This window comes from Ursus americanus, chromosome 6, assembly GCF_024610735.1.
Source record: "Ursus americanus isolate L20-20 chromosome 6, mUrsAme1.1.p, whole genome shotgun sequence".
Taxonomy (NCBI): Eukaryota; Metazoa; Chordata; class Mammalia; order Carnivora; family Ursidae; genus Ursus; species Ursus americanus.
Genome location: NC_142132.1, coordinates 49320848 through 49347602, shown reverse-complemented (window position 1 = coordinate 49347602; position 26755 = coordinate 49320848). Strand labels below are relative to the sequence as shown.

The 26755-nt window shown below is 38.3% G+C and overlaps 1 protein-coding gene and 1 non-coding gene across 6 annotated transcripts in view; both read left to right on the top strand.

The window, feature by feature from the left end:
- The window catches only part of LRMDA (leucine rich melanocyte differentiation associated), a 1014087-nt gene that overhangs the window by 816497 nt on the left and 170835 nt on the right, over positions 1 to 26755 (top strand). The gene's annotated exons all lie outside the window — the stretch shown is intronic.
- On the top strand, positions 23672 to 23778 carry LOC123783155 (U6 spliceosomal RNA). The gene has a single exon (XR_006777137.1). It is a non-coding gene; the product is annotated as a U6 spliceosomal RNA (small nuclear RNA).

The following is a 26755-nucleotide window of genomic DNA, read 5'->3' as shown; positions in this document are numbered from 1 at the left end:
ACTGAGTCACTCAGTGACAGAGGCAAGGGAAAAAAATTGGAGTTCTGTATGCTTGATTCCCAGGCCACCCCTGACATTTGTCCTTCACTCAGGACATATGAAGCAAATTCAGGACTGACTGTGGCATTGTGCTAGACGGAAGAAGGAAGTACAGGCAGAGAAGTGGCCTGAAAATGTCCACTGCCAAGGGTGAATTTCTACAGCCTGTGCTAATTCTGCAGTGAAGAATAGCATCCTTGCCTCTTCTGTCAAAAGAACTGTCTGCTACTCTCCTTCCCTCCCTTCTTTTAAATTACAAATCTATAAATTCAAGAACAGAAACAGTTTGGAAAACCATAGAGGAAGACACTATGCCATCAGTCTGAATTCAGATAGGGAAAATAGAAGGCCCCCTTCACATGATGAAGGGGTTTAATGTAAGGAATGAGAGAGAGGCTGGTGCAGTCAGGGAGGACCCACCCAGAGTCTTAGCTTCACACAGAAGCTGCTGATTCTCTAGAGCTGGCTGAAGTTTCTGCACATCTCAGGAACACCTGGGAATCTCCTACTGATGTTCTCTATCTGCAGCAGCCACGTGGGAGTGATTCTCAAGAAGTTCATTTGGGGGGCGCCTGGGTGGCACAGCGGTTAAGCGTCTGCCTTCCGCTCAGGGCGTGATCCTGGCGTTATGGGATCGAGCCCCACATCAGGCTCCTCCGCTATGAGCCTGCTTCTTCCTCTCCCACTCCCCCTGCTTGTGTTCCCTCTCTCTCTGGCTATCTCTATCTCTGTCGAATAAATAAATAAAATATTTAAAAAAAAAAAAAAAAAGAAGTTCATTTGGACACTGCTTCAAACATTAGAACTACCCAGCATTACCCTGTTCTTCTTTCTCTCTGGATTTCCAAGTCATACTCCAAAGTGTCTCTCTTTGGCTCATTCTAACCTAGAACCGTGCACCAAGGGAAGTCTCAGAAATGCAGTTTCCAGTTCCTCCTCTGAGCTGCAGAGAAAACCTTAGAAGAAAGTGGTGGTGATGTCAGGTGATAACAGGCAGTCTCGCGAGCGTACCGTGATCCAACGTTGCCAGGAGCTCTCAGACCGAGGGTCCCGTTCCAGTGCATTTGTGTGTGCATTTTACAAAGTAATTGCAAGCCCCGTGAACATCCCTGAATTACTGTTTTTTTCTCTGATGCTTATACCGTCTTGAAGGTATGCCATCATTACCTGGTCATATTAAGCATCGGCCTTTAGATGTATTAAAGAAAGAATGCAGGAAATCGAGAGAAGATCTATGGAAACTTGCTTGGAGATGGTAGCCATCCTCCTCCCACCCATCCTTGGCAATCTCGCCATTATTTTTGATACAGTTGTTAGGTGCTCATCCTCTTCTCCAGCCAGGGTTTGGTCTATTTGTGTGTGAAATTGATTGCTGGGACTGTCATAGAATGATTTACGTAGCAACTCATCATAATTAGTTATCGTTTGCAGTTTCCGTAATGTGAGTTGCATGTTATGCTTAGGAATTGATTTTTCTCTATATCTCCATGAAGCAGCTCAATGTGTGCCATCCAAACAAGAAGAAAAAGAAGGAAAGAAAAACAGCAGGCGTTTTTTATTTTTATTTTTTAAACAGTTTTAGCATGAGATATCATAAAATACATTTTCACAGAAGCCATAAATACAGAGTGTTTTGCTTCAACTATTTAAATAAGCCAAAGTGAAATGAATAAGAGGAAAATTAATGGATGTGTGTGAAGATGTGGCAATGTAGACAAAGATGTTTGGGATGGGGACATGTTGCCCAGAAAAACTGCATGCCAATGAGCAGAATACTTTCGGGAGGGCTCAAGATGGGGCTGCTTGATAACCAATCTGCTCGTCACAATTTGTTTTAGACTTAGAGGATTTGGAGGCAATCTGTCTCTTCCAGACAACTTAAAATTTTTATTCCTGTTTTTTATAGTTGTACCATCTTGCCATGTCGACCCACAGGGAACATGAAAGCTAAGTAGGTTTGATCATTATAAACAAAATCTACACAGAATGATAGCACAGACTCAACAAAAATAGATGCATTTATTTAGGTTATCTTATTAGTTCAGCATTAAGGTGTCTTTTTGCCTATTGTTCATTGTTCTCATTGACCATTGAAAAAGATGAAATAAGCAATCTAATGGTTATGGTGACTTTGCCAAGGAGGTCCCACCTGAGATCAGATCCTAGGACAAAAGCAGCCTGCTTATTTCTTGCTTCCTGTCTTCCAAAATATTTTGATTATTTTTTCAAAGGGGCTAACTATCAGATGGTTTCTCAGAAAACATCACTGAGTCATTGAAGGTTCAAGGAAGTATGGCAGATCCAATTCTTCTCCATAGAAAGTGAATTAAAACCTGTGAAAGAAAGAGAGAGGGAGGGAGAAGAAATAAGAAAAAATCACTTTAGCAATTGGCTAGGATGGCCTCCTCGCTGTTGACGGGGACATGTTTCTTCTGTGGGTCCTGCTAGATAAGTGCATGGCCTTGGCTCCCCTCTTTTAGACTCCATGCCGTGGTTTTGCCCTGGTTTCGTAGGGAAAGAGTGTGTTGGTTCCTTGTGCAGAGCTATTATTAGCATTTTCTAATTATGTAAAATGCTTCCTCTGATGACATTTCAACAGAACCCATTACTTTAGTTTTCTTTCCTTCATAATGCTTTTATGGGCTTATAATCTTGGTGGAATTCTCAGATGCTGAGAGATGCTAAAGTTTCCTTTATTTAATCGAGGTGACTAGTGATTTGACAGTAGTGGTTGACAGGTTTATTTTATCTGCGTGGCAGTGGGAGTCTATTTTCAGTGTGTATGCTCTGCTCCAAAGTAAAAGGACTTTACTAAGTGCTGAATAAATTGTACTTTCCTTTGATTCTAGACCTTGCTGAAATGGTTTAAAAACTCTAGTCTGGGTCATCAAATTCATCTCTTTGCTGCTTTGCAGGGTCAATAGCTTCACTCTGTACCGAATGGGGCTGGGTGGATTGGAATGGAGGGTAGTGTAGATTAAAACTTCCGCATATATATAGATAGATGTGCATGTGTGCGCTCGCTGTCTGGGAAGGTGGCAGTGATGGAAGAGCAAGCCAAGTGGAATCTGAAGATGGATGAATCTGTTAGACTATTACCAAGACTGGCATGGACTTCAGCCAGGAACTTTAAGCAGCCTCCTTTAAGCATTTGAAATCCATAGGGGTCCATTTCCTATCTTTTTTCTCCAAGGATGATTTTTCATTTGCAGTCTCCATGATTGCTTTATTTCTACTCTTTGGGCAGAATTGTTGTGCACTCATAGACACAGAGAGGCTACGAATTTGGCTCTTCTGTTTCAGAAGCAAAGTAAGAAGGGGCAAATGGAATCATACCTTGTACTCCCAACAGGAACAAACTTTACTTCTGCAGTATAAGAGATAACCCTTCCCCCAAAAGGCAGTCCAATTAAAAAATGGTGGTGAAAACATGTCCCTCTCTCTTAAAAAATGAAGAGTCTGGGATTGAAGGGATTGAAGATTCTAAATGTTTGGAAGTTTTAGTCATGGGCTGTTTCTTATCCCTTCCATTGCAAGTGAAGAATTGAGACATTGACAAATATGACCTCTGCAGTGACAAATACTACCTTGAGGACCTTCATTTAAGGAATCCTCCAGCATTCACTGCCTTAACTTAGTATCCACTGTGTGCAAAGTACTTGTTAGGGTTTGTGGAATATTCAGGAAGAGAGAACATGGTATCTGTCTTCTAAGAATTTATGGTTTGATTGAGGACATACCAAAATGAAACAATGCCAACCAAACTAGATATCATATATCATATAATTATGAGTTGCCTTACTTGGTAAAGCTGTAAGTGCTGTCTGTAAATGTTTAGAAAAGATGGGAATCAGTCAAGACTAGAATAGTCAGGCATGGCTGTTTGGAGGATATTGGCCTTGAGCTTCAAAGGACAAGTAGGGCATGAGTAGATAGAGGGCAGAAGAAGGGCACCCCCACCCCACCCCCCAAAAAAGGGAAGTGGGTAAAGAAGAAACTCAGGGGTAAGAATCGATAGAACTGAGTGGAGGAAGGGACCTAGTTTTGAAAAAGTCAGACGTAAGTTTACCTATGCAGGATGGATCCATATTATGGTAGGCCTTGAACAGGCAGAAGCATCTAGATTTAAAGCTGTGCTATGGAATTATTGCTTTGCAAGCAGTGGGGGGGGGGGGGGGAATTGGAAAGAAAAGAGTTTGGAATGGAGGAGGCCACTGTGGGATGGCATTGAAGTTTTAGAAGCTTTGGATTTCTTGATCCCAGGCTATGTGACTGCAGACTGTACTGCCTCCAAAGAGCAGGCTTCTAGCAAAGGTAATTTAGGAAACAACTTGGTAACAGATGGGGAAGACAGCTGGGGCCAGGACACTGCCAGTGGAGCAGGGGTGAGAGCAATGTAAAGGGAACCTTATGGCCACTATGGAATTGTTGTTCAAGGTTGCTGATGGTTTGGTCACAGGGTATCTCTGGCTCAGGCATCAGAGAAAATGGACAGTTAGTGCTTTTCCTCCCCATGTTATTCAAAGTATTTCTGATGTTGGCTTTTAAAACCAAAACTGAGAGCCCAGCATCAGTTAGGATAATGTTGAAATAATCTAGCATTGATGATGAAGACCTGGAGTGACTGGCTGGCTGAGGGAACAGAGAAGAAGAGTAGGAATATGAGAAACATTCTGTAGCAAATGCAGGAGACTGACTTAGAAACTGATTATGTTTAGAGAGAGTATGAGAGAACAGAAGGCTGAGAGGAAGCTGGAATGATGGGTGGGAAGCTGTGGTCTCTGCCTGTAGCTGCTCTCTTGCTTCCCCCCATGCAGGATGCTCCCCTACCACTCATGCATAAGCTCTAATCTGGCCTGTTAAGTGGGAGGCTGCTGGAATTCATGTAGTAGGGCTCATAGCAACAGGAACAAACAGACAATAAGCAGGCAGAGCAGCCACAAAATTTGTTCTCATTCCGATCTTTGGCTTGAGATGAGCTTCATTCTTTAAAAAAAAAAAAAAAAAAAAAAAAAACTAGTAAGTGTCTAGTGTATTTTATTCCCAAATCTTGGGTTTCTGGAAGGAGAGCTATTTGAAGCCAATGGTTTTGGTCTAGATTGTTCTGACGAGAGCTCTGCCCAGGGTTCACCTCCCCATCCCAGTTATGATTCATTTGTTTCCCTGTATCTTGTAGAAAACTTTACCCCGCCCCAGGTTTTTCCTTATGTAGAGATTTTACAACCTTTTTGGAACAAATAAACAAACATCTGGAATTATGTGGTACATTTAATTAAAAAGTTTGCATTTGGCCAGAAATGGTAAAATCATGAAAAATGGCCTGTCGGTAAGCTCAAGAAGGCCAAACAATGACGTTGTTGGCTGCAAAAGGATTGAAATTGAGTGAGGTGAACACCTGCTCAGTTCAGCCTGCTGTCCTCCAGCTTCCCCCTCCCAGCCATGAATATTTACGGCTCTGGTTCTTTATCCATTCTAATGAAATTTTTGGTTGGGGCTGGTTGGGGGAGAGGGCTGTTACTTTTCCAATAACCTCAGATTTGATGGGATACATGTACTTTATAAAGGGTGCAATATTGGGCTTTTTGACTTTTCACTTCCCTTAATCAGAATTCCATATGCTTCAGGTCACTGTGGGAGCCTGTTTCTGTTTCTTCAATCAGTCAGCCCACTACTTTTTTTTTTTTTTTTTGAGAGGAACCCTGCACTGGGGGTTGTAGGAGATGCAGAAGAAGCTGTGGGCTCTGCCTTCAGGAATCCTGTAGTCTAACTCTGGAAATAAGGCCCTATACACAGAAAGCAGAAATCAAGCTACACGGGTACAGTGGAGGGAAATTCGGTAAAGTGAAGAGCAAAGGGTTGAAAGGTAGCTTTGGGGAAGGTGAGAACTGAGTTGAAAGCAAACAGGTTGGAAATGAGAAAGGTGGCAACAGTGGCCACTTCTAAGTTCTTTCTACTCAGGTATGTAGAAAATGCTCGACTCTGCCCATTGCCTACTTCCAATTGTCTTAAGAGCTCTTTCTCCTAGTCACCTTTTATAAACCTACAAAACAAGAGAGAAAAGTGTGTACTTGAGTTTCAAAACAGATCCTTCATCCCCTCTGTCTCTGCTCACCTATTTCCACCCATTTATTGCTCCTAAGGACTTCTAATATAAAAATTTCTAAAGCCATCCCTGGAGTGAAACCACGTGTATAGGTGACGCACCTGGAGGAACTCTCCCTGGGTAGTTTCAGGGTGTGAAACAGAACCTGGGGGGAGACCAAGTAGAGTTCTTGTTTAATTTCTGGCCATAGTCCAGATGAGCTGTGTGTGTGAGAAATAATCTTAAAGCAAGGGTTAGATATGATGGTTTTATGTTTCTGATTAGCTTCTCCTCTGTGAAACATGTCTATGATAAAGTAAAATATAAATTTGTTTACATATTAAGAGAACATTGAAACTCTCTGGCTTTTCAGAGTGTAGTGCTCTGATATGTCTTGCACTTGAGAATTTATACCCAGTATGAAGTTATTCTAAGAAAAAGATGAAAAGTTTCTCTTTTTGTCGGGAATATAATGGAAATAGCCCGGGGGCTGAACATACAGTGGGCGCCATCCAGGTTGGATCTGAGGAAAGGATGAGTATTGTTGAACTCGAGTGTCAACTGGCAAGGGGGATTGGGAAATCGCCATTACCCAAGGGCTTTTACTGAAGGATATGCTCATCTGTCTTTGTGAGTTGAATAGTGTAGCCTGAAGGAAGTAAAGTGAAGCAGCAACTTTCAAATCCAATCAGGATTTGAAACCCAGACCCAGGGTTTTTCTGTATCTATGCTAGTTGAGCTTTTTCATAAAATAAAACCAGGGTTTCACCTTGACCCCTCCGGACTTGTGCAAGCACAGAAAGATACAAGGCGGTGCTGGAAAAACACTCCACTGTTGTCAGAGGCATTCTTAGTCCTCAACTCTTTATTATTCTTGTGCATCTGTTTCTTTAAATACGCTCTGCAGAAGCATTAGCATGAAAATAAAAGAGTACAGCAACTTGGAATTTTCCATTTGTAGCTTCCTTAGTCTGTGGGGTCAAAGTTCTATCCTCAGGGATGCTAATGCAAACTCTGTGTGCTGTTCCAGGGCGAATGTTTCTCAACTAAAAGACAAGAGGGGGTGGGGAGCCAGGAAAATAATGCAATTCTAATTCCTAAACACAGATTCCAATTTAAATTGCTGTTCCCCTACTCTTATTCCCACCCTCCCTCAAAGAAAAAAAACTTTCCTGTGTTGTGAGGACAGACATCTGTGTAAAAGCAATAAAAACAGCCTTCTCTCTTGTGGATTAGCTCTTTATTCCTTTATTTATCTTGCTCTACTTCATCAGTTTCTCCACAATCAAGAATAGTCAAAGAGGATAATATGCAGTCCCTTTCTTTGTTTTTGATTAAAGAAACCCATGTAACCATCCTCCCCCACAAATTTTCTTCCCAAGAGAGAATGTTCCTTCTTATGTCTTATTTCTTCCTTTTTTCATCTGCTCCTTTGGAATTTTTTTAGAAGTTCATACAATGTACAAATAACCAAAGCCCCGTGGAGAACAGGTTAGGCAGGACAGTAAATGGTGGCATATCTGGAAGATTGTAAAGTACAAAGAGAACAAAGATGGCACAAAGAACATGGTCTAAAGCCTCCTTTTTCTTCTTCTAAATCCCTAGAAATTTATTAATTCAAGAGCTATCTACTGAACACAAACTATGTACCAAGCATTGCTCCGAGCATTAGGTATAAAGTGATGAATAAAGCAGACAAAAATCTTTGCCTTCAAAGAGCTTACATTCTACTGAAAGAATCATAAAGACAAAAAAATAAAAGCAGCACAGAGTATGATAGAGATAAATACTAAGAATAAATACTAATATGATAACAAAAGTAGGCAAAAGAGATGAAGGAGTGTGTGTTGGTAATTTGAGACTTGATAACCAGAGGAATCACCCCTGAGAAAGTGGAACTGGAGTAATAACTTGAAGGAGGTGAGAGATGGAAACTGGAGAATATCTGAGAGAAAAGTAATCTAAGTAGAAGGAGCATGTACAAGGCCATTAAGTAGGAGCATGCCTGAAATATATGAAGTAGAACTAGGAGGTCGGTATAGCTGAGGTAAGTAATCTAGCAGGGGAGGAATGAGGAGGGGGGAGCATAGATTAAAGTCAGAACAGTATGAGAAGCCAGAACTTAACAGCATCTTATAGGCCATTTACTGTCCTTTAGGTAGGAAGCCATTATAAGGCATTAACTGAAATGATAGATGATATGATTCTACTTTCTATAGGGGGAAGGAAAAACCAAAACCAATAATTAACTGGAAAAGAAGATCAGAACCTATGTAGATTCTCTGCAAGATAGATAAAAGGATAAGATTGAAGAGATTCATCACAGCTTTGATTCAAGAGAGTTAAAAAGTGCAGGACCAGCTTCAGGACTTCGCTAGCAGGGAACTACTGGCAGGCTTGATAGCAGCCAACAAGTTAGGCCTCCATACTGAGAGTCACATGGGTCAACTCATCTGTATGCCTGTCCCCATCCTTGGCAAGCATCACTCAGCTGAGCTATTATCTCTAAGCCACCGCAGTAAGGATAGGCAACTGGGTGTGTAAAGTAAGATGGCAGGAGCTGGTACAAATGCAATAGGCATAATAAATGTGGATGGACTAAATTAAAAGAGCCCTCCAAGACTTGCTAAAAAAGAAAATGTAAAATAAAATAATTTTAAAGATATAAATGCAGTAAAATAACATAGGAGCTTGAAAAAATACCGGTATTACGGAAAAACACAATAAAATTAGATGCTAAAAACAAAATCTAGTAATAGGAATGTTAATATCAGACAAAGTAAGATTCAAGACGATTATTGAAAAGATGAAGAGGGATATTTTGTGTAATTAAAAGATAAGATAGGAAGCTATAAAAATTGTGAAACTCAATACATCTAACAACATGGCTTTGAAATATATAAAGCAAAACTTCTAGAAATACTTGACAAAACTGACAAAGTCACAATCGCAGATGAAACTTTAGCATATTTTCCATAGAAAATGACAGCTAACAGAACAGAAATTTCACAACATAGATGTTTTAGTAAATAGAAAACAGAATGAACATTCTTTTACAAAATATATGGAACAGTCACAAAAACTGTCCACAAATTGAGTCAAGTATAATATGCCCAGTTCAAATTAATTGATCATAACTCAATAAAATTAGAAATCAGCTTCAAAAAGGAAGACCTCCTGGAGCGGGGAGGGGGGAAGGGTAAAGGAAAGAAAAGCCTTACAGAATTAGAAATAAATGAAACTTTTAGGTTTATGAGGAAATATAAACATAAATTACTCTTTAAAAGTAAATGGAAGTGACAGCACTATAGTATATTAAAAACTGTGGGATGTAGCCCAAAATATAATTAAAGGATTTTGTTCTCTTGAAAATAGAAAAATGAAGCAAGGAATAAAAAATTTTTTTAAATGGGCTGGGTTTCTAAAAGTCCTAATTAAGCAACAGTAAATCCAATTGACATATGAAATGACTGAATTAAACTAAAACTTAATAAAATAGAAACAATGTACAATATACTTTATCAACAGCACCAACAGATAGTTTATTTTTTTAAAGACAACAGATAGTTTATTTTTTTAAAGATGAACCTAGCAAATCTAAGGAAAAAACAGAGATAAACATCTAATGTTAGGAATAGGAAGATTGAAAACCCTAGTATTTTTATCAATAAACTTGAAAACCCAAAACAGGTAATTTTAAGGCAATTATAGTTACCAATATTGTCTCAATAAGGAATATAAATCTAAATAGAGAAAAAGACTATAGAAGAAACTGAAAAAATAGTCCTATATCCCTCAAAGAGGAGAAACTTCCTAAATTTATTCTAGAACATTTCTCATTTCATCTAACTAGGATTCCATAACTGACCTAAACAAGTTAATGAACATACATGAAAATGAAACTGTAGGTCAATCTCTTGTACAAATGTGGTAAAAGAATCCTCCATGAGAAATTAACAGTAAGATTTAGTAACGTAGTAATAAAAAAATACTACCTCATGCCCAATTAGGATTTATCTCACAATTGAAAGGTTAGTTTACTGTTAGAATTTATCAGTAAACTTGTCATATAGGCATATTAAAAAGAAAAAGATTATATATGGTCATATTAATAGATGCAAAAGAAAAAAACTCATGAAATTTAATAACTACTTCTGCCCACATCTCTTAGCAAATAAGGAATACATGGAAACTTCTCTAACTTGATTAAAATTGTCTGCCAAAAACCTACAGTAGCCTGCATAGAGAAGAACAAAGGGTTAAAAACATTACCATTATAGTCGTTGAATAAGCAAGGAAGGACTAGTCTGTATTGCCCTGGAGATGCTAGCCTAAGCAATAAGATGTACGACAATAACAACAAAAACCAAAAGGAACAATAAAGATTGTAGTAAATAGAACATCATCTGCAGTCAATATTATGATTTACATCAAGGATTAGCAAACATTTCCTATGAAGGATCAAATATGAAGTATTTTAGGCTTTGAGAGACAGAAGATATCTGTCACAACTACTCAGCTCTGCCCATATGAAATATAACATGACAGAACTAAGACCCGTCATATTTGTATTAGGACAAAATGTAAATGTGCTTAATTCACCTGTTTAAAATACCTTCAGGTTGAATCATAAGGCAAAATCCAATTCTCTGTGTTATAGAAGAGAAAAAGAAACAAATTGACTCAGAAAAGTTGAAACAAAAGCATAGAACAGGGATTACAGCAGGGGTTACAGTCTAAATATCACAAGGTAGAATTTAAGCAAAAGAGCATAAAATGAGATAAAGAAGTCATATAGTACCTCAGGACAATGGTTTATTAAGTTCAAAGATTCTGTGGGTCAGGAATTCTGAGAGAGGACAGTGGGAATGACTTATCTCTGCTCTTTAATGTCTGGGGCCTCAACAGAAGACTTGAAGTCTAGGAACTTGAATCATCTGAGAATTCACATATTCCTATGCTTGGTGGTTGATGCTGGTTATCAGCTGGGGACCTCAGTTCCTCTCCATGTGGGGTCCATGTGGTCTTCCTTTATATGCAAGTCTGGGCTTCCTCATAGCATAATGGATGAGTTCAAAGGGCAAAAGATTCCCAAGAGAGAGTAAGAGCTAGACAGAAGCCATATTGTCTTTTATGACCTATATCTCAGAATTCATGTAACATTACTTTAACTGTCTTCTGTTCATCAAGGTAGTCACCAAAGTCCTGCTCAGTTTTGAGGGAAGGAAAAATAGGTTCTGCCTCTTGATGAGGAATAGCAAAGTTCTAGAAGAGCATGTGAGACCAGAAATACTGCTCTGATCATTTTTGGCAAATAAAGTCTTCCATAATAATATACTGAGTTATAAATTTTAATGAATTTCGGGAAGTAGAGGAAATATAAAAACTCTCAGGTCACCAGGTGATGAAACTAAAAATTGATAGCAAAATCAGACTGCAAAAAGCCCTTCTACTCAGAAACTTTTTAATACTCTTAGATCTCAAGTTAAAGATAACATACAAACTCAAATTGTAGAACAGCAGGAGAAATATGATAATGAAGTCATTACCTGTGAGAACCTATGAAGCAGATCTAAGGCCTGAGAAGAAAACCATACTGTATTTAAGTACATATATTAAAAGCAAAAGAATGCAAAAGATAAATGAAACATCTAACTCAAAAAACACTCAGCTAAGCAAACCAAAGGAAAGCAGAAGGGATTAATTATTAAAGCTAAAACAAGATATAAATAAATTATAAAACAAAAGAGTATAATAAATAATTCAAGAGCTGATTTTTTAAAAAACAAAATCAAGGAAAATTAAAGAAAATACAAATATACAAAACATAAAATGAAAAGTCACAGAAGAGAAAATTAAAAGAAACATGAGAACCACCTTTGTTGAATTTTGTGCAAATATCTAAAAATCTTGATCAAGTGGATAATTTTCTAAGAAAATGAAATTTCCCTAAACTGACTCCAGAAGAGATAGAAAGTTGAAACAGTGATTTCCATAGGCAAATAAAGTACATAAAGACCTTTCACAACCCCACACAAAATTATGGTTTTATAGGGAAGTTTTACCAAACTTTAGAATAGAAGGTGATTTTGTTAAGAAGATGATTCTGCTAAATGTTTAACAACTGAATCTATGCAAATGATGATGAGGGGGAGGAGGAGGAGGATAATAAAAAATAAAAATGCCTTGATCTATAGTGTTTGCCAACTTCTGTGGCATCAATTTTTCCACCATGACTGAGTCCAAGATACCTATATGATATCACTCGTTGTGGAGTTGGGAAGAGATGTGCACAGTTGACTCTTGTGAGCTGGTGTGAGCTGGTTTCTGCATACCACAGGAGTGATTCCAAAGCTATTTAAACTGTTTGAAAGCATGGATAAGGAAGTACTTCTAAATTCTTTTTATGAAGTGCATGAAGTATTTGCAGAAAAATTGACAAGGATTACAGAGAAAATAGTTACATACTCATCTCAGCTATGAATATAGGTACAAAAATCCTAAATAAAGAATATAAATAACACCCAGCAGCATAAACAGCAGAGTAAAACATCATGGCCAACTGAAATTTATTCCAAGTATACAATGAAATTTCAATATTAAATCCATTTATTCAGTCTTTTTAATAGATCTAAAGATGAAAGCCATAATTCCATAGATGCTGAAAGAGCTTTACCAAATTCAATAACAATTCTTGGTAAAAAGCATATAAAAATAGATTTGTATGTCCTTAGTGTGATAAAATGCATCCATGTCAGTCCACAAGCCAATGTCAAACTTAATGGGCAAACATAAGAAGTATTTTTATTAATGTAAGGACAAGATAAGTTATCTGTTACCACCACTATTATTTAATGTTTTACTGGAAATGCTAACCAATGTAATTAGACAGGAGAAAGAAACAACAGACATGAAAATGGAAAGCATATGGCCAAACTGCCATGCTTACAGATGATTTGATTTGATTTGACAATTGGAAACTCAAGAGAACCAACTGAAAGACTAACAAGAGAATTCAATGATGAAGTAAAGCATAAAGTTAATATACAATTAGTGGAACAAAAACCAGTTGGATAAAATTAAAAAAAAAAAAACAGTTGGAGAGTATTTTGAATGAAAGACATCATTTGCAGAAGCAACATAAAAGGTAATAAATTGGGAATGTTATAATCATACATTAACAAAAATGTATAATATCTTCATGAAGAAAACTTTAAAAGTCTCTAGAAGGATACAAAAGAAGGCTTGAAGTTATGGACAGACCCACCACATTACAGGAGAACTCAAGACCATAAATATGCCAATGTGGTTTGTTGTTGTTGTTGTTGTTAAAATGTAAATTCATTATGAACTATAAAACTACCAAAGATTTTTTTATTCCTTTTAAACTGGAAAAATTGAATCTGAAGTTTAGATGAGAAAATAAGCAATAGTAATAGCTGGGATGATTCTGAGAAAGAATTAAAATGAGGGGGGGAAATTAGCTCTACTGGATATCAAATACATTCTAAAGCCTCAATAATTAAAACAATGTGGGACTGGCACACAGATCACTAAACAGACTGATGGAATAGAATAGGAAATTGAGAACTCAGTGTCATGTGGGAATTTAGTACATGATAGGGGTTTCTCAGACTGATAGGGAAGAGATGGACTAGTCGATACATGTTCTTGGGGCAAAAGTGTAGATATTTGGAAAAAAAAATTGGTTCCATATCTCATACCTTACACCAGGACAGATTACAAATGGATTAACGTTTTAAATGGAAATGAAGAAGAAACCATAAAAGTGCGTAAAGAAAATAGAGAACTCCATTAGAAAGCTGTAATTTTAAAAAACAAAAAATTAAAAAATTTAACCTATTAAAATATTTTTTAAATATTAAAACCATAACCTATTAAAAATTTTAACCTATTAAAAAACCTATCAAAAATATATTGATTTTATTAAAAAACATTTTACATAGGGAGGGAAAGACTTTAAGCAAAGTCAAAAGACAGTGAACTTAATATTTAGAAATTACATCACAGGCAATGATAGATTATGTATGTTTCTGATATATGAAGTGTTCATAGAAATCAGTAATGAAATGATTAACAGCCTAGTACAAAAACAGATCAGCAATTGTACTCCTAGAAACGATTGCGTTTGTAAAATGACATATATACCGTAGTATTTATTATAGAGTAGATGTGCTAGCTAACCATTGAAAATAGCAAAAGAGCTATCAGTTGAAAATCATTAAATTATGGTACATCCAGTCTGTAGAATATTGTGTAACTCTGCCAAAAGAATTAGGAAGCTTCTTTGTACTTCATAGGTGAATCTATGCAGAATCTATGTATATGTCATTAAGGGAATAAAACAAGGTACAGAACAATATATATTGCAACTATTATTTATTCATAAAAGGTGGAACAACAAGAATCCATGTTTTTTTAAAAAACTCTGAAAGATGGATGATAATAGTGACTACCTATGGATGGGGTAAACCTGGCACATGAGAAGACTAGGGTGGGAGAAAGACTGTTCATTGTACTCTTGTATTTATTTTTAAACTTTTAACCATAATTTAAAATAAATTGGATTTTTTTAAAAGGCCAAAATAAAATTCATATAGCCTATAACCTAACTTACACATGTCCAAAGGATAGTATACAGAATGATGTTCATTGCAATGTTTTCCTTTTGGTAAAAAACAAACAAACAAATAAAAAAACCCAAACAAACAAACTAACAAAAAAAACAAAGACAAATTATATGCCTATCAGGAAAGGAATGGTTAAAATATGGTAAATCATGATATTGAATGCTATGTAGCAGTTTTTTAAAAGTTAAGGTAAATTTTTTAAAAAGGTAAGGTAAATAAGATTTTAACACAGAATGACTTCAGGGTGTATTTTTGAGCAAAAGACATTTGAGTCTGAAACATTTGTACACTGTGATAGAATTTATGTATTTAAATGCACAAAATCTCTCACACACACATAGAAACACACACATGTGTGTACAAATGCATAGAAACAATTTTTAAAGGATGGACACAAAACCCCTATAGTAGTTACTTTCTGGGATACCCAGATTGGAGTGGCAAAGAGTAGAAGAGGGTCAAAAAGACTAGCTTTTTCAGCATCTGAATTTTTAGTAAAATATGCTAATATTTTACTTAAATAACATTATTAGTAAAAAATAATAAAAGATCCAAAGAGGGCATGAGTTTTGGGTGACTTATTACAATTGTGGAGACTTGGAAACTTTGTTTTCCCAAAGACTGTGATAAAGAAATAGATTTTTTGAACATGTCCCTTTGCTTCTTCAAATTTAAATAATCCAGTGTTGAGAATCCACAGTAGACTTTCTATACTCTGTCATTGTTGCAGGATGGGAAATTTATGGAATCAAATATTTTGGTAAATAAAGAGACATTGAAAAAAGTAAAGAGGTACATGCCTATATTGCATGGCTCACTGATGTACTGAATATGGGAAGGAGACGTTAGCATTAATAATAGCTATTTGTTGAGTGGTTTCTTTAGAGCCAGGCACTGTGCTGGTATTTTACATATGTTCGTGGTCTCATTTAATCTTGGAAATATCTCCTGAAGCTGGATATTATCCCCACTTCATACACGAGGAAATTGAAGCTTAGAGAGATATTATGTAGTTTACCCAAGGTCCCAGGGCTAATAAGTATCCTTTGTGAGGTTCAAAACCAGGTCTAATGTTGAGGTCTGTGTTCTTCCCTCTGTTCCATGCTGCCCCCCAATAACATACACTTAACAATAGAACTACACTGAATGAATTTTAATTTTTCTTGATGATTCAAGAAAAGCACTTCTGGCTTTTTCAGTATTTCAGGAATCCTGTTAAGAGCATCATAATCAGAGCCCTAGTGAAGCATGAAAATGGTGGTTAATTGGAGCTATCCAGTTGAAAGAAAGCAGACTAACACTGCATTTACAGAATTTAGTCCTTTTATTATAGATAAATAAAGGTATAGCAAAATCACTGGTGTGATTTTTGCATAGCCCCTTTGTTATTAATTGAGCTGCGTGTCCTGAAGGCCTTTATCCCCTATACACTGATTTCAAATTTCTGTCATTATCAGCACCTAAATCAGACCTTGTATCTCTGTTTGTAGACCTACAGATATTGTTCAAATACATGGATGCAATTTCCCCCCGTATTGGAATCTCATAGCAAAAGATCTGGTCTCTGTAACCTGAATTAACACAAGCAGAGTTTAGGTATACTGCACCAATGGCTTCATAGACAACCCCTTTAGTTATAGATTATAAATGTCATTTAGAGAAAGCACAAGATGGCTCCTGAGTGTCTAGTAAACTTCAACAACCACCTGAGAGATACCTCCGTGTGACTGCATAAAATGAAAATAAAGAATGGCAAATAACCCATTGACTATGCACTTTCTCACCCGCTGAGAGCAAAACGCAATCCAATGCAATTTTAGTACTTACATGCCTCTGGGGAAAATAGACCCCTAAAAATCACTGAGTGCAGCACTGGAAAAATTTCTTAAATTTGTGCTATGCTTGGTGTTATAAAACCCAAGGAAGCTTAGGCTTTCTCCTTGAGTAAAATGGACTGGTAATTTTGTTTTGTTATATTATCCACCAAGCATAATGATAATGGGTCACATGCAATTTAGGAAAAAATTAAGTCTAATAAGAAAAATCTCTAATAAATACTAGCAGCATCTTATTGGTATCGTCGTTGGTCTAACCCTTCTATTAACATTTTTTTTTACATATTAAATGATCTGTAATATGTTGAAAATGAAGAAGATAGTAAAAATTTAAAAAAAATTCTTCTATACATTGTCCAAATGTTTATGTGCCTTTTCCCTTAGGCAGGTACGGGGTGGTATGGTATATACACAAGGAAGCAGTGCGAAGTTATAACAGGAGATTCGTATTTTTTATATGCTTAGCAGTGAAGTTGCTCAGCGTAGGGGATCGATCCTGTCATTAACCAGGAATACTACCAATTGAATGAAAGACAGAGATTGAAGATCAGAATTCAGCCCTAAATAAAGGATACAATTATCCTCTCAACTCAGGCTTATTTGGGCCACTGAAGGAGTGTGGAGAAACTTAGGGAAGCTGTGGTATCCAAGCAAAGCTGTGGGGGAATCCTACGCAGTGTTAGCTACCCAGCACGGACAATGTGGTAGAGGGGGATAGAACTAAGGGGAGTGTTCAGGAAGCTTTGATTAGATATGTGCTTCTCAAGCCTCCATAAGAATCTCCCAAGGATCATCCATCACGGGAAAGATGCTTGAGCACCTCCTTCCAGGGCTCTGATTCAATAGGCCTGGGGGGACACCCTGGCATCTGTTATTTTTAACGAGCTTTTCTGGTGATTCCTAAAAGACAACAGTTTGAGGACCACTATGTTAAATGATACTGACAAGAAAGCTCTTTTCCCAAGTCTTCTCTCCCCTCCTCTTAAAAAAGTTTACAGTTGAAGTGGAGATAACAGGCAGAAACTCAAACAAACCAATGTGGTAAAGTCTTACAAGTTCTGTGAAACCTGGGGACACCAAGGACTGGGTCACTGGGTGAAGGGTTGCCTAAGTCAATGTGAGGTTTGAACAAAGGGCCGGCCATGGATGTAGAGAAGGGGACTTCACAGGTCTAGTGTGGAGAAGTTTGAATACTTGCGTGGTATTCACTAATTAGTTGTAAACGTGAATAGGAGGCAAGAGCAGGAGATGACTGTGAGGTTTTTCGCCTGTATAACTTTGTGGAAGGTAAAGCCATTTTAGAGGAATGGCATTTTGGCAGGAATGGATTCGAGGGGACATGTTGAATGTGAGCTTCCATGTATACAAGTAGAGACGCTCTAAGTCATGGGTCAGTAAACTTTTACTGTAAAGGGCCCGATAGTAAGTATTGTAGGCTTGGCAGGCCAGGTGGTCCTCATTGTGACTACTCAACTCTGTCATTGTAGTGTGAAAATATTCTTAGGTAATACATAAGCAAATAAGCATGGCTAAGTTCCAATAAAAAGTTATTTACAAAAGCAGGTAGTGGGCCAGATTTGTGCTATGAGCTCTAGCTTGCCAGTCCTGCTGTAAGTGTAAGTGTGATAGCAGACAGAGAAATAGGCATATTCACTCATATATGTCTATGCACATGGTATCTTTCTTTTTTAAAAAAGATTTATTTATTTTAGAGAGAGCGCACATGTGCTAGTGGGGAGAGGGGCAGAGGGAGAGAATCTCAAGCAGACTCCCTGCTGAGCATGGAGCCTGATGCGGGGCTTGATCTCATGACCCATGAGATCATGACCTGATCTGAAACCAAGAGTCAGACGTTTAACCAACTGAGCCACCCAGGTGCCCCATATGTACAGGTATCTTTCTGTGTAGCCATAAAATCACACCTACTCAATATAAACACTGCATTTCATGCTTATTTTGAACAAAGAATTTCTTTTCAAACTACCTAAAAACTGCTCAGTGATGATCTATAAAAAATTAAATGTGGAAATGTAAATTAAAACCACCAGATACATTTTGTACTTACTGATTCAGCAAAATTTAAAAATCTGGCAGTACCAAGTGCTGACAAAGGTGTAGAGCAGCAGAAACTCAAAAGCTGTTTCAGTGGAAGTATGAATTAGCGTATCTACTGTGGAACAAAATTTGTTACTATCTAGTGAATTTGAATATATGCAAACCCTAACATTTAGTAATTCTTTACCCAGGACACTAACCCAGAAAAAACTTTTGAACATGTTCAGATCAATATGAACTATATTCATATCATTGTCTGTAATAGCAAAACAAGAGAAAACAAAACAGACAGAAAAACTGGAAACAACCCAAATAGTTTATTATATAAAGCTGAGTAACATTCAACATGGATGAATCTATAAAATAGGGAGAGAAAGAAATTTCCTGAATGAGATCATTTATATGAAGTTCAAAAATGCCAGTTAAAATGATATTTTAAAAGGGTCCTTTCATGGGTGACAAAACCATGGAATGAAAAAGTTCAAGGTTACATTTTACCACTGGTGGTAAGTGGAGGCAAAGAAATCTAATCTGAGAGGAACCACTGAAGAGATGTTTATTTGTAAGCTTGGTGATGGATACACAGATATTTTGAAAGCTTTTGTTCTCAGTGGTTTATATGTGATGTCTATCCCTTTGTAATGAAGCAAGCATTGCACGATCATGAAAAGCAAGACAAAGCCAAGATCATACTGAGCTATTTTTAAATTTAATTTAGTATTTTCAAGATACAGTTAACTTAAGATTATTCTCCTCTAAAAGAGAAATGTTAATTTTGGGGACTGACTGCATATCTGACTCAGGTTTTTTGCTAGTCAGGTCACCTTTCCCAGTGATCAAGAGCCAGCTGGCTTCCAGTGTTTCATCTGGGCGGAAGACAGTGGGGACTAGGGACAGCACAGAGGAGGGAGGAGTGTCTGGAGGCAGGCTGACATAGCTGGTGTAGGGGTCATTTGAGTTCCCCAACTTAAGGAGAATAAGCATTGTCTTTGGCGTAGGGCAGAATGTGGTTAAATTCCTCCTTGTCACTCAGCGCGTGACTCCGCTGCTGTCTTTGTATATCCCACTCATCTGGGCTGACAGGACACTGTGTAGTGGTTTTGTGGTGGAGAAGCTATTGCTACCTAATTTTTAATTTCTTGAAACTCACTTCGTAGTGTCATGATTACAAGGCTTAGAAGAAGATAAACTCTCTGTCCATTCTGAGGATAAATGGGCACTTGAGATGAAACCACCTAGTTAATTTCCCCTTGTTGCTGGAGTAGAATCTGAATCCAAACCACAGCACAGCCTAGCCCCTAAATCTCTATTAAAAACCACCTTGGGTCGTCCGGCAACGCTTTATTTAAAGTCAGCAGAGAATTATAAAGTCAAAAGTGAAAAATGGTACAACAAGAAAGAATCATAAAAAAATACTAGATCAGTTAAATGTAGTCAAAGGCAATTTAGTGTGTTCTGGCACCAGTCCTTATTGATGCCAAGAATGTGGTGTGTCAGGGGTCGGCAAGAGCACGTAGCAAATGCAGAATGAAGGATGCAGCCCCAAGCCTGATGCTGGAGCAGCCACAGGAGGCTGTGAAGGATGCCTCATTGTCTTGCTTTTGCACCAAGAATTGCAGGGAGAATATTCTAATTCTCCCAGTCTGGACATCTTTTTGTTTTTTGATATAGTAGATTTTTAAAATTAAACTTTTTCTTTCATGGAGATAAGCTAACCTGGAGGCTGTGTAAATTGGGTCAGACCAGGAAGGGAGGTATCACTTACCAGTACTTCTTAGTATCCTAGTATCCTAGTCTCTTTGGGGTCATCACACTGATCTGCTTTTTCATATCTACATTCCAAGCTGTGATTGTCTCTGCTCATCTTCTCCAGCTGCTTTAGTTAATATTAGCTAATCGGATTAATAATAACCATAACTATGATTATTAAGCAACTACCATGTTCTAGGCACTGTGCTGTCCTGTACATGCATTATCTCACCAATTCTCACAAAATCCTTATAAGGTAGGTCTTGATACCATACTGATTTTACAGATGAGGACAACGAAGGCTCAGAGACTCAGAACTCCTTTGAGGTGACACACTGTGTAGCAGAAACAGGACTCACCAAGCCTGACTCCTAAGTGGGTGCTATGCTGGAAGGGTTGCTTCTCTAATCTCATCAGCAGTTGTAGGTGGGGACCAATACCTCTAGAGAACATGGTTACAATATAGGGTCTTATAGGATAGCATGAAGAGCTTAAGTCTGAGACCTGTGTTTGAATCCTGGCTTTGCCACTTCCTGGCTTTGTTATCTTGGGTAAGTTACTTGACTATTCTGTCTTTCTATCTCTGTGAATTGGATATAATAGCAACACCTGTCTTAGTAGTGTTGTTGTGAGGGTCGTATGAGTTGATATAAGTGAAGTGTTTTAGAGCGTTTGTGGCCCACAGTAAATACTATATGCATATTATTGTGGTTCCTGTTTCTATTATTGTTATCATTGTTGTTACTATTGTTGTGTTTGATATATCTTCTGGAGGCAGGATGCCTTCACTGACAAACGTGGTTGTGGATGGGGTTGTAAAGGGGAGGTAAAGGATTAGCTCTTGTGGAAAGCCAGTGGGGTGGATGTTCTTAGCCAAGCCACTCGGTACCCTTCCAGTCCTACTATGTGTGGGGCCATATCCACTTTGGGTACATTCATTTGTCACAAATGAAACAGGTTTAGAAGGTCAAATGAAGAAACCAGACTCCTTGGGTACTTCCACATAAAAAATGAGGTTCTGGGGTACCTGTCTTTCTTTCCCATCTACACATTTACTTCCAGGAGAAAGGGAAGGAGGTTTGGAGACTTCCTTAGGTTCTAGTGGGTCTTATCAGAGTCTTGGTTGTAGATTCAGGAGGAGTGATTGGTTTAATGTAAATGCTTGAGAGGGTCTGAAAGAGATTAGAGAAACCCATTCCAGAGGATAAAGGCAGGACAGGAGGGAACCATTAATCTCATGGACATTCAATTCCCTAAGAACTTTTTTTGGGAATGACCAGAAACAAGCCAGGCCATATGCTGTCCATTTGCAATCCTCTGAGCTGACTTTTTTTTCTCTTCGACAGATCGAGGCCAATGCCATTGCCTCTTTTAAGATGGTTCTTAAACTTGAAAAGGAACTGAAAGGTTGAGACGTGCATGCAGAGTCAACACAGATGATTTGATGAAAGTAGTCCTGTCAAACACTAGGGCTCTCCCAATTGTTAGAAATAGTCCGATGACATGTTCGAAGCTTCCCAGACTGGCTTGCGTTTTAGTAAATATGAACAATCAGGGAAGACATAGTTATGCTGTGGAGAGTTCTGAGATGTGGAGAGAACAAGTTAATTGTTCAGCCTCAACTGAGACCTTTCACTCAAGCCATTAATCACAGTGTACAGCCTACGCTGCTCTCCGGCTCCAGATGAAGGCTCATTCCAGGTGCTGGCCATTTGCGTTTCCCTCCAACTGGGCTGATTTATGAACCCAGAGATGTTTCCTGGTTTTTCCAAATTCTTTCCCATTACTTTGTAATAAAGGGGACATGTGATTTCTGGCTTTTTGCAGATCCTCAGTTTTAACATCCCTAATACCAAAGATTTTTTCAATTAGTTTGTGGCCTGCTTTCTGTGATCTGGAGGGTAGAAATGCTGTTCTGTGTTTTGAGTATCAAAGTTAAGACTCTTATTTCTTTCCCCTTTGGCTGGAGTTGACGATGCAAAAGTGCTGCATGAGTCTTTGTGCCCACATTCAACATCTCAGTGTAAGTTAAGGCTTACGAAACCTTAGTGACAACAGCTCACCACAGGTGTTTTTTATCCCCATCCCACTCCAATGCAGATGGCTCAGGGTATAATATCAGGAGGCCTTCCACATTTGGGCCAGGTCTCCGGTGACATTGTAAGCCAATATTGAAGACTTCACAAGAGAATGTGAGTGTCAGAGAAGGACATTGTAATATTGAGGCTACACTGGGTGCTGCCCAGTGTCACTGTTTGAAAGGTAAGCCTGATCTGAGCTGATAAGGGGCAACAGATCCCTTGGGAGTTTTCCCAAGTGGCAGAAATGTGTTAGAGAAAAGTAATTGGAAATTGATATTTGACATATATCTTGGTTACTTTTTATTCCTGATAACACCAAAGGGTTTGTCCAGGAGTTGCTAGTGACTAATACATGAAATCCTGCAATCCATTGCTGAAATGCAATCTCTTCTTTGTTGAAAGTAAGCAGCTGCTTTCTGATCCTCTGCTTCCTAACTAGCACTTCAAGTGTAGAGACCCATGGGCTTAATTTGGGTGAAATGAGTGGTGAATACAGCCCTTTGATAATTCTCTGAAACAAAATCATCGCTGGCAATGGAATGCTGTCCTTAAAATGCAACTCAATTTAGCAGGTACTTGTTCAGAGCCTGCTATGGGCTCTATATTGTGTTGTGTGCTGTGGGACATACAAAATAAATATCAAACGTGGCCTTTGCCCTTGAAGAACTTATAGGCTCTTAGGAAGGATGATGTGTTTATGAAACACATTTTACATTGCAAGATAAGATATCGTGTATGTGCCAAAGAGAGTGGAACCTGAAATAAGTACAACAGGGAGTCAGAAAAAAGAGAGTAAGGTAGACTGGAGTTGTCAGGGAAGCTTTATGGATGAGGTGGGACAAAGACACCAATATCTCAAACCCAGAACTCTACCTTAAAGAAATTGCAAGGACCACAGTATCAGATTACTTAAAGATTATGTAGTCCCCTTTAAGTGAAAGTAAATTTGTTCAATATGAGAATGGATTAATTTCATTCAATAAATATTTATTGAGTATATCTATGTGCCAGCAACTGTATCCAATGAGGTAAGGGAAGAATAATCCATACAGAAAATATATCTGGGTATTCTCAGGTGCTACCCTCTCTTAACATAGATATTTAAAGTTATTGCTGGCCTGTGTGATTCCAAAACCTGTGATTTTTACCACTTATCATTCTGTCTCTCAAATAGACCTTGTGTTTGCTTTAGCAGCACATATCCTAAAATTGGAACGGTACAGAGAAGATTAGCATGGCTCCTGTGCAAGGTTAGCATGCAAAGTCATGAAGTGTTCTATATTAAAAAAAAAAAAAAAGACCTTCTTATTTAGGATATCTTTGGGTAAAGAAGCTGAGTCTAATTTTTTTGTGTAGTGAAGGAATGACACGTCCAACTTTCTAAGTCATATGTAGTATAAACAGTTGCATGCATGCTCGTGGTAAAAGGAAGACACCCTGAGTTAGCACTGAATGTCCCAAATTGTTAGGTTAGGGAGTACTTGAAAAGCATTTGAAAAGTCTGCACCTGGACCAAACTCAGGACCATGAGCAGAGCCCAAGCTCTCTAAAGGTCAAGTTTTTCTCGGAATTTCCATTACCTTTGATAGCTACTGTGGAAACCCAGTTAGAAGGGTCATCCATCATTAGAATTTGAGACAGTTTTGCACTGGACTCTTTGGCATTTGTGAAGTTTGAAATTGGCACCACCCAGATTTATCGGTTAAGTCACCAAAAATTCTATCTCTATTCTTCCTTGCAAACTGGGGAAATCAATTTTCACTTCTTAAGGTACATATATAGCTGGGCCATTGCAAATTGTTCTAGAAAGAAAAGAAGTCAGGATGATAATGGTGGTGGCATTGGTGGTCATCATGGACATGGTAGTCATTATTCTAAATATCCACATAACTTTTAAGTAATACAACCACAGAATACTAGTAAACCCTGGAAAGAATCTAAGATATCAAGCACTGAGGGGTGGAGGTGTCAGAGTTTATTTAGGTAAGCAATACCAGAAGAGGACTAGAAAATCCCCCTTTCTAGCTAGCAATCATTCTCATACCACAATGAGACCCCTGCTTGGTAACCCCTGCATATCTGCCACCCATGTGACTGCTTATTGAAGCTAATTTAGGTATCAAATTTAAATGGAATTCTGAGAACACCTTTTTCTTTTTCTTTTCTTTTTTTTTTTTTTTTTTTTTTTTAGCCTGGAGGGAGTGGTAGAAGGAAAAGCTTTAAGAAATTTGAAATCACTCTTGATTCTTGTCATTTTCTTTAGTATTTAACCACTCTTTTCAGTTGAAAGGTTCGTCTTGGCCTCCATGGGTAGACACATACACATGTGTTCCCTCATTCATCTGCATACATGTGTATATATTGGTATGCATTCCTCTTCATCATCTGTAGGCATTTTACAAATAATGGCTTGTGTGTGTGTTTTATCATCTTATTTTTTAAATGAACATGACAACCTCACAATTTTTTGCAGAAATAGTTCCTCAGTGGTAAAGAAATTCCAGCATGTAGGCTAGGGTCATCTTTGGGTTACAAAATTCCACAGAGGAGTTGGCATGGGAAGAGTATAGGCACTGTTGTTTTAGAATTTTTGTCTTTCCACTTTGGGGCAGACGAGCAAAGTCAGTAACAAGAAAGTTGAGTTAGTGTAGTAAAGTAAAGTAAAAAAAACTACTGTAGTAAGGAGTCAAACGAGAAAGGTAGAACAAGGTTAAGAGTGCAAGCAATGAAATTAGTAGGACGTGGGTAGAGGCAAGAGGAGGTATGGATATACTCCACCCCTCTCCCAAACTCTTTCTCGTCTGTGAGGTCATTACTGGGCTGGGGGTGGGGTTGAGACTCTAAAAGGATTTCGGACTTGTGGGTTGAAACCTTAGTTGTTGATGAAGCAGTTTGGGAAGCTTTCTTCTTGAATAGAGCCTTAGGAGGTTTTCTATAGCAAAGGGGATCAGAGTGGAGCTCAGAAGAGAGGAGACAGATCACTTAGAACCTAATCCAGCTTCTGGGTTTAAGGGTGAGAAAGTACTACCAGATTTCCATAAACCAAGGAGGCAAGTCAGCAGGATCAAAATCTGGCCCAGGCTCCACTCGTCAAGCTATGTGTCTGTAGGTGCCTCCTCCCAGTGGGGTGTCTTTTCCTAATTTTATCCATAGCATATACCTGGATATGGGAATTTTTGGTTTTCCTATAGTTGTCAAGTTTCATTCATATACCTGGGAAAGGAAGCAGAGATTGAGAGGTGAAGTTCCTGAGAAAAATACTTTTTAATGTACTTTTTCTTAAGTAGCCGAGCATAGTAAGAAAACCTGGTGGCTCCTGGAGCAGACCAGTTGCAGAGATCACCCTCTTGAGTGGGCAGGGTTAGTTTAAAAGGGGAATGACCAATGGGGTCTTCGATTTCACACTTTTAAGGAGGGGTCCACAAACCCCAGGGTATAGACCCCTAATTGTCCAGATTCTCTCACCTCTAATTTCCCTTTGGGAATGTTATGAGCAAGCCTGGCTTTGGTGGTTCCTCTTTTCTTATCCATACACTTGCCATCATAATTACCGTGCAGATCCTTGTCCTTGGTGCCACAGTGCCACGAGGAGGTGAGGCCTCTGGAAGGACCTGATGACTTTGAGTAGCTTAGAGGTCATTGTGAAAGCAGGGAAAGCAAGCATCATTATACTAACTGAAGTGTGTACAAAGCCTATTTGACAACAGCTAGGGGACCTTGCAACATCAGAGACCGCCATCACATATGGAGAGGTCTTCCCATCTTCACCTCAGTGGCTGTTTCTTCTTATTGAAGAATGAAAACAGTACATGGCCTAAAGCAAGCTAAAAGCAAATCCCCTGACTTTATTCATTTCATGACTGCAATAGTTGGTGGTGATATTAGTAAGGGCCCTGGCAGTCCTCATAGGAGAAATGCCAGAAATGAGGCAACTGACTATTCATTCACCTGCTTTAAGTTCTTTCAGAAATAACATGATTTATAAAAGAATGCAAAATCATAATTGTCAGCCAAGATGTCATTTTAACTTTAGGATGTCCAGAAACAAAGGGATATTATATCCTTTGTTCTTGGAGCACCACAGATGCCAAATTATGCACAGGGTTCCCTCTTGGCATTGAGTGCTTTGGAGCCTAGAGGCAACCAGTGATTTTAGAAAGATGTTGCCTCTGGTGGTGTCCTCACCTGAATATCTCCCTGGAGCTATGGGAGGGAGCATGGCAGGAAACAGCAAGAGGGATAGCAGTCTTAGAAATGGCCAGT